Below are 14,615 nucleotides of genomic sequence, written 5' to 3'. Positions count from 1 at the left end.
TCATGTTCCCAGGCCACAGGGTTCCAGAATCAATCCTCAGTTAGGTTCCCAGGCTACAGGGTTCCAGAATAAAACCTCAGTCATGTTCCCAGACCACAGGGTTCCAGAACCAAGGCTCAGTCAGGTTCCCGGGCCACAGTATTCCACAATTTAAACAGATGTCATGTTCCCAGGCCTCAGGGTTCCAGAATCCACCCATGTCATGTTCCCAGTCCACAGGGTTCCAGAACCAAGGCTCAGTCAGGTTCCCGGGCCACAGTATTCCACAATCTAAACAGATGTCATATTCCCAGGCCACAGGTTTCCAAAATCACGCCTCAGTCATGTTCCCAGGCCACAGGTTTCCAGAATCAAACCGATTTCATGTTCCCTGGCAACAGGGTACCAGAATCCAAACCGATGTCATGTTCCCAGGCCACAGGATTCCACACTCTATCATCAGTCATGTTCCCAGGCCACATGGTTCCAGAATCAAACCTCAGTCGTGTTCCCAGGACACAGGGTTCCAGAAGAAAACCTCAGTCATGTTCCCTGGACACAGGTTTCAGAAATCAAATCCCAGTCATGTTCCCAGGCCACAGGGTTCCACAATTAAACCTCAGTCATATTCCCAGGCCAGAGTGTTCCACCATCAAACCTCAGTCATGATCCCAGGCCACATGTTTCCACAATGAAACCTCAGTCATTTTCCCAAGCCAAAGGTTTCCAGAATCAAACCTCAGTCATATTCCCAGGACACATGGTTCCAGAATCAAACCTGAATCATGTTCGCAGGCCCCAGCTGTCAACAATCAAACCTCAGGCATGTTCCCAGGACACAGGTGTCCAGAATCAAACCTCAGTCATGTTCCCAGGGAACAGGCTTCCAGAAACAAAGCTCAGTCATGTTCCCAGGCCACAGGGTTCCAGAATCAAACCTCAGTCTTGTTCCCAGGACACAGGTTTCCAGAATCAACCCGATATCATGTTCCCTGGCCACAGTCTCAGAATCAAACCTCAGTCATGTTGCCAGGCCACAGGTTTCCACCATCAAACCTCAGACATGTTCCCAGGCCACAGGGTTCCAGAGTCAAACCGTTGGCAGGTTCCCAGGCCACAGGGTTCCAGAATCCACCAATGTCATGTTCCCAGGCCACAGGGTTCCAGAATCAATCCTCAGTTAGGTTCCCAGGCTACAGGATTCCAGAATAAAACCTCAGTCATGTTCTCAGACCACAGGGTTCCAGAACCAAGGCTCAGTCAGGTTCCCGGGCCACAGTATTCCACAATCTAAACAGATGTCATGTTCCCAGGCCTCAGGGTTCCAGAATCCACCCATGTCATGTTCCCAGTCCACAGGGTTCCAGAACGAAGGCTCAGTCAGGTTCCCGGGCCACAGTATTCCACAATCTAAACAAATGTCATGTTCCCAGGCCTCAGGGTTCCAGAATCCACCCATGTCATGTTCCCAGTCCACAGGGTTCCAGAACCAAGGCTCAGTCAGGTTCCCGGGGCACAGTATTCCACAATCTAAACAGACGTCATATTCCCAGGCCACAGGTTTCCAAAATCACGCCTCAGTCATGTTCCCAGGCCACAGGTTTCCAGAATCAAACCGATTTCATGTTCCCTGGCAACAGGGTACCAGAATCCAAACCGATGTCATGTTCCCAGGCCACAGGATTCCACACTCTAACATCAGTCATGTTCCCAGGCCACATGGTTCCAGAATCAAACCTCAGTCGTGTTCCCAGGACACAGGGTTCCAGAAGAAAACCTCAGTCATGTTCCCTGGACACAGGTTTCAGAAATCAAATCCCAGTCATGTTCCCAGGCCACAGGGTTCCACAATTAAACCTCAGTCATATTCCCAGGCCAGAGGGTTCCACAATCAATCCTCAGTCCTGTGGCCAGGCCACGGTTCCACCATCAAGCCTCAGTCATGTTGCCAGGCCAGAGTGTTCCACAATCAAACCTAAGTCATCTTGCCAAGCCACAGGGTTCCACCATCAAACCTCAGGCATGTTGCCAGGCAAAAGGGTTCCACCATCAAGCCTCACTCATGTTCCCAAGCCTGAGGGTTGCACTATCAAACCTCAATCATGTTGCCAGGCCACAGGGTTCAACCATCAATCCTCAGTCATGTTCCCAGTAAACAGGGCTCCTGAAGCAAACCAATGTCATGTTCCCACACCACGGGGTTCCAGTATCAGGCCTCAGTCATGTTCCCAGGACACAGGTTTCCAGAACAAACCGATTTCATGTTCCCAGGCAACAGGGTACCAGAATCCAAACCGATGTCATGTTCCCAGGCCACAGGATTCCACACTCTATCATCAGTCATGTTCCCAGGCCACATGGTTCCAGAATCAAACCTCAGTCGTGTTCCCAGGACACAGGGTTCCAGAAGAAAACCTCAGTCATGTTCCCTGGACACAGGTTTCAGAAATCAAATCCCAGTCATGTTCCCAGGCCACAGGGTTCCACAATTAAACCTCAGTCATATTCCCAGGCCAGAGTGTTCCACCATCAAACCTCAGTCATGATCCCAGGCCACATGTTTCCACAATGAAACCTCAGTCATTTTCCCAAGCCAAAGGTTTCCAGAATCAAACCTCAGTCATATTCCCAGGACACATGGTTCCAGAATCAAACCTGAATCATGTTCGCAGGCCCCAGCTGTCAACAATCAAACCTCAGGCATGTTCCCAGGACACAGGTGTCCAGAATCAAACCTCAGTCATGTTCCCAGGGAACAGGCTTCCAGAAACAAAGCTCAGTCATGTTCCCAGGCCACAGGGTTCCAGAATCAAACCTCAGTCTTGTTCCCAGGACACAGGTTTCCAGAATCAACCCGATATCATGTTCCCTGGCCACAGTCTCAGAATCAAACCTCAGTCATGTTGCCAGGCCACAGGTTTCCACCATCAAACCTCAGACATGTTCCCAGGCCACAGGGTTCCAGAGTCAAACCGTTGGCAGGTTCCCAGGCCACAGGGTTCCAGAATCCACCAATGTCATGTTCCCAGGCCACAGGGTTCCAGAATCAATCCTCAGTTAGGTTCCCAGGCTACAGGATTCCAGAATAAAACCTCAGTCATGTTCTCAGACCACAGGGTTCCAGAACCAAGGCTCAGTCAGGTTCCCGGGCCACAGTATTCCACAATCTAAACAGATGTCATGTTCCCAGGCCTCAGGGTTCCAGAATCCACCCATGTCATGTTCCCAGTCCACAGGGTTCCAGAACGAAGGCTCAGTCAGGTTCCCGGGCCACAGTATTCCACAATCTAAACAGATGTCATGTTCCCAGGCCACAGGTTTCCAAAATCACGCCTCAGTCATGTTCCCAGGCCACAGGTTTCCAGAATCAAACCGATTTCATGTTCCCTGGCAACAGGGTACCAGAATCCAAACCGATGTCATGTTCCCAGGCCACAGGATTCCACACTCTATCATCAGTCATGTTCCCAGGCCACATGGTTCCAGAATCAAACCTCAGTCGTGTTCCCAGGACACAGGGTTCCAGAAGAAAACCTCAGTCATGTTCCCTGGACACAGGTTTCAGAAATCAAATCCCAGTCATGTTCCCAGGCCACAGGGTTCCACAATTAAACCTCAGTCATATTCCCAGGCCAGAGGGTTCCACAATCAAACCTCAGTCCTGTGGCCAGGCCACGGTTCCACCATCAAGCCTCAGTCATGTTGCCAGGCCAGAGTGTTCCACAATCAAACCTAAGTCATCTTGCCAAGCCACAGGGTTCCACCATCAAACCTCAGGCATGTTGCCAGGCAAAAGGGTTCCACCATCAAGCCTCACTCATGTTCCCAAGCCTGAGGGTTGCACTATCAAACCTCAATCATGTTGCCAGGCCACAGGGTTCAACCATCAATCCTCAGTCATGTTCCCAGTAAACAGGGCTCCTGAAGCAAACCAATGTCATGTTCCCACACCACGGGGTTCCAGTATCAGGCCTCAGTCATGGTCCCAGTGCACAGGGTCCCACAATCAAACCTCAGTCATGTTGCCAGTCCACAGGTTTCTGCCATCAAACCTCAGTCAAGTTCCCAGGCCACAGGGTTCCAGAATCAAGCCTCAGTCATTTTGCCAGGCTAGAGTGTTCCACCATCAAACCTCAGTCATGATCCCAGGCCACATGTTTCCACAATGAAACCTCAGTCATTTTCCCAAGCCAAAGGTTTCCAGAATCAAACCTCAGTCATATTCCCAGGACACATGGTTCCAGAATCAAACCTGAATCATGTTCGCAGGCCCCAGCTGTCAACAATCAAACCTCAGGCATGTTCCCAGGACACAGGTGTCCAGAATCAAACCTCAGTCATGTTCCCAGGGAACAGGCTTCCAGAAACAAAGCTCAGTCATGTTCCCAGGCCACAGGGTTCCAGAATCAAACCTCAGTCTTGTTCCCAGGACACAGGTTTCCAGAATCAACCCGATATCATGTTCCCTGGCCACAGTCTCAGAATCAAACCTCAGTCATGTTGCCAGGCCACAGGTTTCCACCATCAAACCTCAGACATGTTCCCAGGCCACAGGGTTCCAGAGTCAAACCGTTGGCAGGTTCCCAGGCCACAGGGTTCCAGAATCCACCAATGTCATGTTCCCAGGCCACAGGGTTCCAGAATCAATCCTCAGTTAGGTTCCCAGGCTACAGGGTTCCAGAATAAAACCTCAGTCATGTTCCCAGACCACAGGGTTCCAGAACCAAGGCTCAGTCAGGTTCCCGGGCCACAGTATTCCACAATTTAAACAGATGTCATGTTCCCAGGCCTCAGGGTTCCAGAATCCACCCATGTCATTTTCCCAGTCCACAGGGTTCCAGAACGAAGGCTCAGTCAGGTTCCCGGGCCACAGTATTCCACAATCTAAACAGATGTCATATTCCCAGGCCACAGGTTTCCAAAATCACGCCTCAGTCATGTTCCCAGGCCACAGGTTTCCAGAATCAAACCGATTTCATGTTCCTTGGCAACAGGGTACCAGAATCCAAACCGATGTCATGTTCCCAGGCCACAGGATTCCACACTCTATCATCAGTCATGTTCCCAGGCCACATGGTTCCAGAATCAAACCTCAGTCGTGTTCCCAGGACACAGGATTCCAGAAGAAAACCTCAGTCATGTTCCCTGGACACAGGTTTCAGAAATCAAATCCCAGTCATGTTCCCAGGCCACAGGGTTCCACAATTAAACCTCAGTCATATTCCCAGGCCAGAGTGTTCCACCATCAAACCTCAGTCATGATCCCAGGCCACATGTTTCCACAATGAAACCTCAGTCATTTTCCCAAGCCAAAGGTTTCCAGAATCAAACCTCAGTCATATTCCCAGGACACATGGTTCCAGAATCAAACCTGAATCATGTTCGCAGGCCCCAGCTGTCAACAATCAAACCTCAGGCATGTTCCCAGGACACAGGTGTCCAGAATCAAACCTCAGTCATGTTCCCAGGGAACAGGCTTCCAGAAACAAAGCTCAGTCATGTTCCCAGGCCACAGGGTTCCAGAATCAAACCTCAGTCTTGTTCCCAGGACACAGGTTTCCAGAATCAACCCGATATCATGTTCCCTGGCCACAGTCTCAGAATCAAACCTCAGTCATGTTGCCAGGCCACAGGTTTCCACCATCAAACCTCAGACATGTTCCCAGGCCACAGGGTTCCAGAATCCACCAATGTCATGTTCCCAGGCCACAGGGTTCCAGAATCAATCCTCAGTTACGTTCCCAGGCTACAGGGTTCCAGAATAAAACCTCAGTCATGTTCCCAGACCACAGGGTTCCAGAACCAAGGCTCAGTCAGGTTCCCGGGCCACAGTATTCCACAATCTAAACAGATGTCATGTTCTCAGGCCACAGGTTTCCAAAATCACGCCTCAGTCATGTTCCCAGGCCACAGGTTTCCAGAATCAAACCGATTTCATGTTCCCTGGCAACAGGGTACCAGAATCCAAACCGATGTCATGTTCCCAGGCCACAGGATTCCACACTCTATCATCAGTCATGTTCCCAGGCCACATGGTTCCAGAATCAAACCTCAGTCGTGTTCCCAGGACACACGGTTCCAGAAGAAAACCTCAGTCATGTTCCCTGGACACAGGTTTCAGAAATAAAATCCCAGTCATGTTCCCAGGCCACAGGGTTCCACAATTAAACCTCAGTCATATTCCCAGGCCAGAGGGTTCCACAATCAAACCTCAGTCCTGTGGCCAGGCCACGGTTCCACCATCAAGCCTCAGTCATGTTGCCAGGCCAGAGTGTTCCACAATCAAACCTAAGTCATCTTGCCAAGCCACAGGGTTCCACCATCAAACCTCAGGCATGTTGCCAGGCCAAAGGGTTCCACCATCAAGCCTCACTCATGTTCCCAAGCCTGAGGGTTGCACTATCAAACCTCAATCATGTTGCCAGGCCACAGGGTTCAACCATCAATCCTCAGTCATGTTCCCAGTAAACAGGGCTCCTGAATCAAACCAATGTCATGTTCCCACACCACGGGGTTCCAGTATCAGGCCTCAGTCATGGTCCCAGTGCACAGGGTCCCACAATCAAACCTCAGTCATGTTGCCAGTCCACAGGTTTCTGCCATCAAACCTCAGTCAAGTTCCCAGGCCACAGGGTTCCAGAATCAAGCCTCAGTCATTTTGCCAGCCTAGAGTGATCCACCATCAAACCTCAGTCATGATCCCAGGCCACATGTTTCCACAATGAAACCTCAGTCATTTTCCCAAGCCAAAGGTTTCCGGAATCAAACCTCAGTCATATTCCCAGGACACATGGTTCCAGAATCAAACCTGAATCATGTTCGCAGGCCCCAGCTGTCAACAATCAAACCTCAGGCATGTTCCCAGGACACAGGTGTCCAGAATCAAACCTCAGTCATGTTCCCAGGGAACAGGCTTCCAGAAACAAAGCTCAGTCATGTTCCCAGGCCACAGGGTTCCAGAATCAAACCTCAGTCTTGTTCCCAGGACACAGGTTTCCAGAATCAACCCGATATCATGTTCCCTGGCCACAGTCTCAGAATCAAACCTCAGTCATGTTGCCAGGCCACAGGTTTCCACCATCAAACCTCAGACATGTTCCCAGGCCACAGGGTTCCAGAGTCAAACCGTTGGCAGGTTCCCAGGCCACAGGGTTCCAGAATCCACCAATGTCATGTTCCCAGGCCACAGGGTTCCAGAATCAATCCTCAGTTATGTTCCCAGACCACAGGGTTCCAGAACCAAGGCTCAGTCAGGTTGCCGGGCCACAGTATTCCACAATCTAAACAGATGTCATGTTCCCAGGCCTCAGGGTTCCAGAATCCACCCATGTCATGTTCCCAGTCCACATGGTTCCAGAACGAAGGCTCAGTCAGGTTCCCAGGGCACAGTATTCCACAATCTAAACAGATGTCATATTCCCAGGCCACAGGTTTACAAAATCACGCCTCAGTCATGTTCCCAGGCCAAAGGTTTCCAGAATCAAACCGATTTCATGTTCCCTGGCAACAGGGTACCAGAATCCAAACCGATGTCATGTTCCCAGGCCACAGGATTCCACACTCTAACATCAGTCATGTTCCCAGGCCACATGGTTCCAGAATCAAACCTCAGTCGTGTTCCCAGCACACAGGGTTCCAGAAGAAAACATCAGTCATGTTCCCTGGACACAGGTTTCAGAAATAAAATCCCAGTCATGTTCCCAGGCCACAGGGTTCCACAATTAAACCTCAGTCATATTCCCAGGCCAGAGGGTTCCACAATCAAACCTAAGTCATCTTGCCAAGCCACAGGGTTCCACCATCAAACCTCAGGCATGTTGCCAGGCAAAAGGGTTCCACCATCAAGCCTCACTCATGTTCCCAAGCCTGAGGGTTGCACTATCAAACCTCAATCATGTTGCCAGGCCACAGGGTTCAACCATCAATCCTCAGTCATGTTCCCAGTAAACAGGGCTCCTGAATCAAACCAATGTCATGTTCCCACACCACGGGGTTCCAGTATCAGGCCTCAGTCATGGTCCCAGTGCACAGGGTCCCACAATCAAACCTCAGTCATGTTGCCAGTCCACAGGTTTCTGCCATCAAACCTCAGTCAAGTTCCCAGGCCACAGGGTTCCAGAATCAAGCCTCAGTCATTTTGCCAGGCTACAGTATTCCACCATCAAACCTCAGTCATGATCCCAGGCCACATGTTTCCACAATGAAACCTCAGTCATTTTCCCAAGCCAAAGGTTTCCAGAATCAAACCTCAGTCATATTCCCAGGACACATGGTTCCAGAATCAAACCTGAATCATGTTCGCAGGCCCCAGCTGTCAACAATCAAACCTCAGGCATGTTCCCAGGACACAGGTGTCCAGAATCAAACCTCAGTCATGTTCCCAGGGAACAGGCTTCCAGAAACAAAGCTCAGTCATGTTCCCAGGCCACAGGGTTCCAGAATCAAACCTCAGTCTTGTTCCAAGGACACAGGTTTCCAGAATCAACCCGATATCATGTTCCCTGGCCACAGTCTCAGAATCAAACCTCAGTCATGTTGCCAGGCCACAGGTTTCCACCATCAAACCTCAGACATGTTCCCAGGCCACAGGGTTCCAGAGTCAAACCGTTGGCAGGTTCCCAGGCCACAGGGTTCCAGAATCCACCAATGTCATGTTCCCAGGCCACAGGGTTCCAGAATCAATCCTCAGTTAGGTTCCCAGGCTACAGGGTTCCAGAATAAAACCTCAGTCATGTTCCCAGACCACAGGGTTCCAGAACCAAGGCTCAGTCAGGTTCCCGGGCCACAGTATTCCACAATTTAAACAGATGTCATGTTCCCAGGCCTCAGGGTTCCAGAATCCACCCATGTCATGTTCCCAGTCCACAGGGTTCCAGAACGAAGGCTCAGTCAGGTTCCCGGGCCACAGTATTCCACAATCTAAACAGATGTCATATTCCCAGGCCACAGGTTTCCAAAATCACGCCTCAGTCATGTTCCCAGGCCACAGGTTTCCAGAATCAAACCGATTTCATGTTCCCTGGCAACAGGGTACCAGAATCCAAACCGATGTCATGTTCCCAGGCCACAGGATTCCACACTCTATCATCAGTCATGTTCCCAGGCCACATGGTTCCAGAATCAAACCTCAGTCGTGTTCCCAGGACACAGGGTTCCAGAAGAAAACCTCAGTCATGTTCCCTGGACACAGGTTTCAGAAATCAAATCCCAGTCATGTTCCCAGGCCACAGGGTTCCACAATTAAACCTCAGTCATATTCCCAGGCCAGAGTGTTCCACCATCAAACCTCAGTCATGATCCCAGGCCACATGTTTCCACAATGAAACCTCAGTCATTTTCCCAAGCCAAAGGTTTTCAGAATCAAACCTCAGTCATATTCCCAGGACACATGGTTCCAGAATCAAACCTGAATCATGTTCGCAGGCCCCAGCTGTCAACAATCAAACCTCAGGCATGTTCCCAGGACACAGGTGTCCAGAATCAAACCTCAGTCATGTTTCCAGGGAACAGGCTTCCAGAAACAAAGCTCAGTCATGTTCCCAGGCCACAGGGTTCCAGAATCAAACCTCAGTCTTGTTCCCAGGACACAGGTTTCCAGAATCAACCCGATATCATGTTCCCTGGCCACAGTCTCAGAATCAAACCTCAGTCATGTTGCCAGGCCACAGGTTTCCACCATCAAACCTCAGACATGTTCCCAGGCCACAGGGTTCCAGAGTCAAACCGTTGGCAGGTTCCCAGGCCACAGGGTTCCAGAATCCACCAATGTCATGTTCCCAGGCCACAGGGTTCCAGAATCAATCCTCAGTTACGTTCCCAGGCTACAGGGTTCCAGAATAAAACCTCAGTCATGTTCCCAGACGACAGGGTTCCAGAACCAAGGCTCAGTCAGGTTCCCGGGCCACAGTATTCCACAATCTAAACAGATGTCATGTTCCCAGGCCACAGGTTTCCAAAATCACGCCTCAGTCATGTTCCCAGGCCACAGGTTTCCAGAATCAAACCGATTTCATGTTCCCTGGCAACAGGGTACCAGAATCCAAACCGATGTCATGTTCCCAGGCCACAGGATTCCACACTCTATCATCAGTCATGTTCCCAGGCCACATGGTTCCAGAATCAAACCTCAGTCGTGTTCCCAGGACACACGGTTCCAGAAGAAAACCTCAGTCATGTTCCCTGGACACAGGTTTCAGAAATAAAATCCCAGTCATGTTCCCAGGCCACAGGGTTCCACAATTAAACCTCAGTCATATTCCCAGGCCAGAGGGTTCCACAATCAAACCTCAGTCCTGTGGCCAGGCCACGGTTCCACCATCAAGCCTCAGTCATGTTGCCAGGCCAGAGTGTTCCACAATCAAACCTAAGTCATCTTGCCAAGCCACAGGGTTCCACCATCAAACCTCAGCCATGTTGCCAGGCCAAAGGGTTCCACCATCAAGCCTCACTCATGTTCCCAAGCCTGAGGGTTGCACTATCAAACCTCAATCATGTTGCCAGGCCACAGGGTTCAACCATCAATCCTCAGTCATGTTCCCAGTAAACAGGGCTCCTGAATCAAACCAATGTCATGTTCCCACACCACGGGGTTCCAGTATCAGGCCTCAGTCATGGTCCCAGTGCACAGGGTCCCACAATCAAACCTCAGTCATGTTGCCAGTCCACAGGTTTCTGCCATCAAACCTCAGTCAAGTTCCCAGGCCACAGGGTTCCAGAATCAAGCCTCAGTCATTTTGCCAGCCTAGAGTGATCCACCATCAAACCTCAGTCATGATCCCAGGCCACATGTTTCCACAATGAAACCTCAGTCATTTTCCCAAGCCAAAGGTTTCCGGAATCAAACCTCAGTCATATTCCCAGGACACATGGTTCCAGAATCAAACCTGAATCATGTTCGCAGGCCCCAGCTGTCAACAATCAAACCTCAGGCATGTTCCCAGGACACAGGTGTCCAGAATCAAACCTCAGTCATGTTCCCAGGGAACAGGCTTCCAGAAACAAAGCTCAGTCATGTTCCCAGGCCACAGGGTTCCAGAATCAAACCTCAGTCTTGTTCCCAGGACACAGGTTTCCAGAATCAACCCGATATCATGTTCCCTGGCCACAGTCTCAGAATCAAACCTCAGTCATGTTGCCAGGCCACAGGTTTCCACCATCAAACCTCAGACATGTTCCCAGGCCACAGGGTTCCAGAGTCAAACCGTTGGCAGGTTCCCAGGCCACAGGGTTCCAGAATCCACCAATGTCATGTTCCCAGGCCACAGGGTTCCAGAATCAATCCTCAGTTATGTTCCCAGGCTACAGGGTTCCAGAATAAAACCTCAGTCATGTTCTCAGACCACAGGGTTCCAGAACCAAGGCTCAGTCAGGTTCCCGGGCCACAGTATTCCACAATCTAAACAGATGTCATGTTCCCAGGCCTCAGGGTTCCAGAATCCACCCATGTCATGTTCCCAGTCCACAGGGTTCCAGAACGAAGGCTCAGTCAGGTTCCCGGGCCACAGTATTCCACAATCTAAACAGATGTCATATTCCCAGGCCACAGGTTTCCAAAATCACGCCTCAGTCATGTTCGCAGGCCACAGGTTTCCAGAATCAAACTGATTTCATGTTCCCTGGCAACAGGGTACCAGAATCCAAACCGATGTCATGTTCCCAGGCCACAGGATTCCACACTCTAACATCAGTCATGTTCCCAGGCCACATGGTTCCAGAATCAAACCTCAGTCGTGTTCCCAGGACACAGGGTTCCAGAAGAAAACCTCAGTCATGTTCCCTGGACACAGGTTTCAGAAATCAAATCCCAGTCATGTTCCCAGGCCACAGGGTTCCACAATTAAACCTCAGTCATATTCCCAGGCCAGAGGGTTCCACAATCAAACCTCAGTCCTGTGGTCAGGCCACGGTTCCACCATCAAGCCTCAGTCATGTTGCCAGGCCAGAGTGTTCCACAATCAAACCTAAGTCATCTTGCCAAGCCACAGGGTTCCACCATCAAACCTCAGGCATGTTGCCAGGCCAAAGGGTTCCACCATCAAGCCTCACTCATGTTCCCAAGCCTGAGGGTTGCACTATCAAACCTCAATCATGTTGCCAGGCCACAGGGTTCAACCATCAATCCTCAGTCATGTTCCCAGTAAACAGGGCTCCTGAATCAAACCAATGTCATGTTCCCACACCACGGGGTTCCAGTATCAGGCCTCAGTCATGGTCCCAGTGCACAGGGTCCCACAATCAAACCTCAGTCATGTTGCCAGTCCACAGGTTTCTGCCATCAAACCTCAGTCAAGTTCCCAGGCCACAGGGTTCCAGAATCAAGCCTCAGTCATTTGGCCAGGCTAGAGTGTTCCACCATCAAACCTCAGTCATGATCCCAGGCCACATGTTTCCACAATGAAACCTCAGTCATTTTCCCAAGCCAAAGGTTTCCAGAATCAAACCTCAGTCATATTCCCAGGACACATGGTTCCAGAATCAAACCTGAATCATGTTCGCAGGCCCCAGGTGTCAACAATCAAACCTCAGGCATGTTCCCAGGACACAGGTGTCCAGAATCAAACCTCAGTCATGTTCCCAGGGAACAGGCTTCCAGAAACAAAGCTCAGTCATGTTCCCAGGCCACAGGGTTCCAGAATCAAACCTCAGTCTTGTTCCAAGGACACAGGTTTCCAGAATCAACCCGATATCATGTTCCCTGGCCACAGTCTCAGAATCAAACCTCAGTCATGTTGCCAGGCCACAGGTTTCCACCATCAAACCTCAGACATGTTCCCAGGCCACAGGGTTCCAGAGTCAAACCGTTGGCAGGTTCCCAGGCCACAGGGTTCCAGAATCCACCAATGTCATGTTCCCAGGCCACAGGGTTCCAGAATCAATCCTCAGTTAGGTTCCCAGGCTACAGGGTTCCAGAATAAAACCTCAGTCATGTTCCCAGACCACAGGGTTCCAGAACCAAGGCTCAGTCAGGTTCCCGGGCCACAGTATTCCACAATTTAAACAGATGTCATGTTCCCAGGCCTCAGGGTTCCAGAATCCACCCATGTCATGTTCCCAGTCCACAGGGTTCCAGAACGAAGGCTCAGTCAGGTTCCCGGGCCACAGTATTCCACAATCTAAACAGATGTCATATTCCCAGGCCACAGGTTTCCAAAATCACGCCTCAGTCATGTTCCCAGGCCACAGGTTTCCAGAATCAAACCGATTTCATGTTCCCTGGCAACAGGGTACCAGAATCCAAACCGATGTCATGTTCCCAGGCCACAGGATTCCACACTCTATCATCAGTCATGTTCCCAGGCCACATGGTTCCAGAATCAAACCTCAGTCGTGTTCCCAGGACACAGGGTTCCAGAAGAAAACCTCAGTCATGTTCCCTGGACACAGGTTTCAGAAATAAAATCCCAGTCATGTTCCCAGGCCACAGGGTTCCACAATTAAACCTCAGTCATATTCCCAGGCCAGAGGGTTCCACAATCAAACCTCAGTCCTGTGGCCAGGCCACGGTTCCACCATCAAGCCTCAGTCATGTTGCCAGGCCAGAGTGTTCCACAATCAAACCTAAGTCATCTTGCCAAGCCACAGGGTTCCACCATCAAACCTCAGGCATGTTGCCAGGCAAAAGGGTTCCACCATCAAGCCTCACTCATGTTCCCAAGCCTGAGGGTTGCACTATCAAACCTCAATCATGTTGCCAGGCCACAGGGTTCAACCATCAATCCTCAGTCATGTTCCCAGTAAACAGGGCTCCTGAAGCAAACCAATGTCATGTTCCCACACCACGGGGTTCCAGTATCAGGCCTCAGTCATGGTCCCAGTGCACAGGGTCCCACAATCAAACCTCAGTCATGTTGCCAGTCCACAGGTTTCTGCCATCAAACCTCAGTCAAGTTCCCAGGCCACAGGGTTCCAGAATCAAGCCTCAGTCATTTTGCCAGGCTAGAGTGTTCCACCATCAAACCTCAGTCATGATCCCAGGCCACATGTTTCCACAATGAAACCTCAGTCATTTTCCCAAGCCAAAGGTTTCCAGAATCAAACCTCAGTCATATTCCCAGGACACATGGTTCCAGAATCAAACCTGAATCATGTTCGCAGGCCCCAGCTGTCAACAATCAAACCTCAGGCATGTTCCCAGGACACAGGTGTCCAGAATCAAACCTCAGTCATGTTCCCAGGGAACAGGCTTCCAGAAACAAAGCTCAGTCATGTTCCCAGGCCACAGGGTTCCAGAATCAAACCTCAGTCTTGTTCCCAGGACACAGGTTTCCAGAATCAACCCGATATCATGTTCCCTGGCCACAGTCTCAGAATCAAACCTCAGTCATGTTGCCAGGCCACAGGTTTCCACCATCAAACCTCAGACATGTTCCCAGGCCACAGGGTTCCAGAGTCAAACCGTTGGCAGGTTCCCAGGCCACAGGGTTCCAGAATCCACCAATGTCATGTTCCCAGGCCACAGGGTTCCAGAATCAATCCTCAGTTAGGTTCCCAGGCTACAGGGTTCCAGAATAAAACCTCAGTCATGTTCCCAGACCACAGGGTTCCAGAACCAAGGCTCAGTCAGGTTCCCGGGCCACAGTATTCCACAATTTAAACAGATGTCATGTTCCCAGGCCTCAGGGTTCCAGAATCCACCC

This window comes from Balaenoptera physalus (genome assembly GCF_965194825.1).
Source record: "Balaenoptera physalus genome assembly, chromosome: 12".
Lineage (NCBI taxonomy): Eukaryota > Metazoa > Chordata > Mammalia > Artiodactyla > Balaenopteridae > Balaenoptera > Balaenoptera physalus.
Note: the sequence above shows the minus strand (reverse complement) of the source record.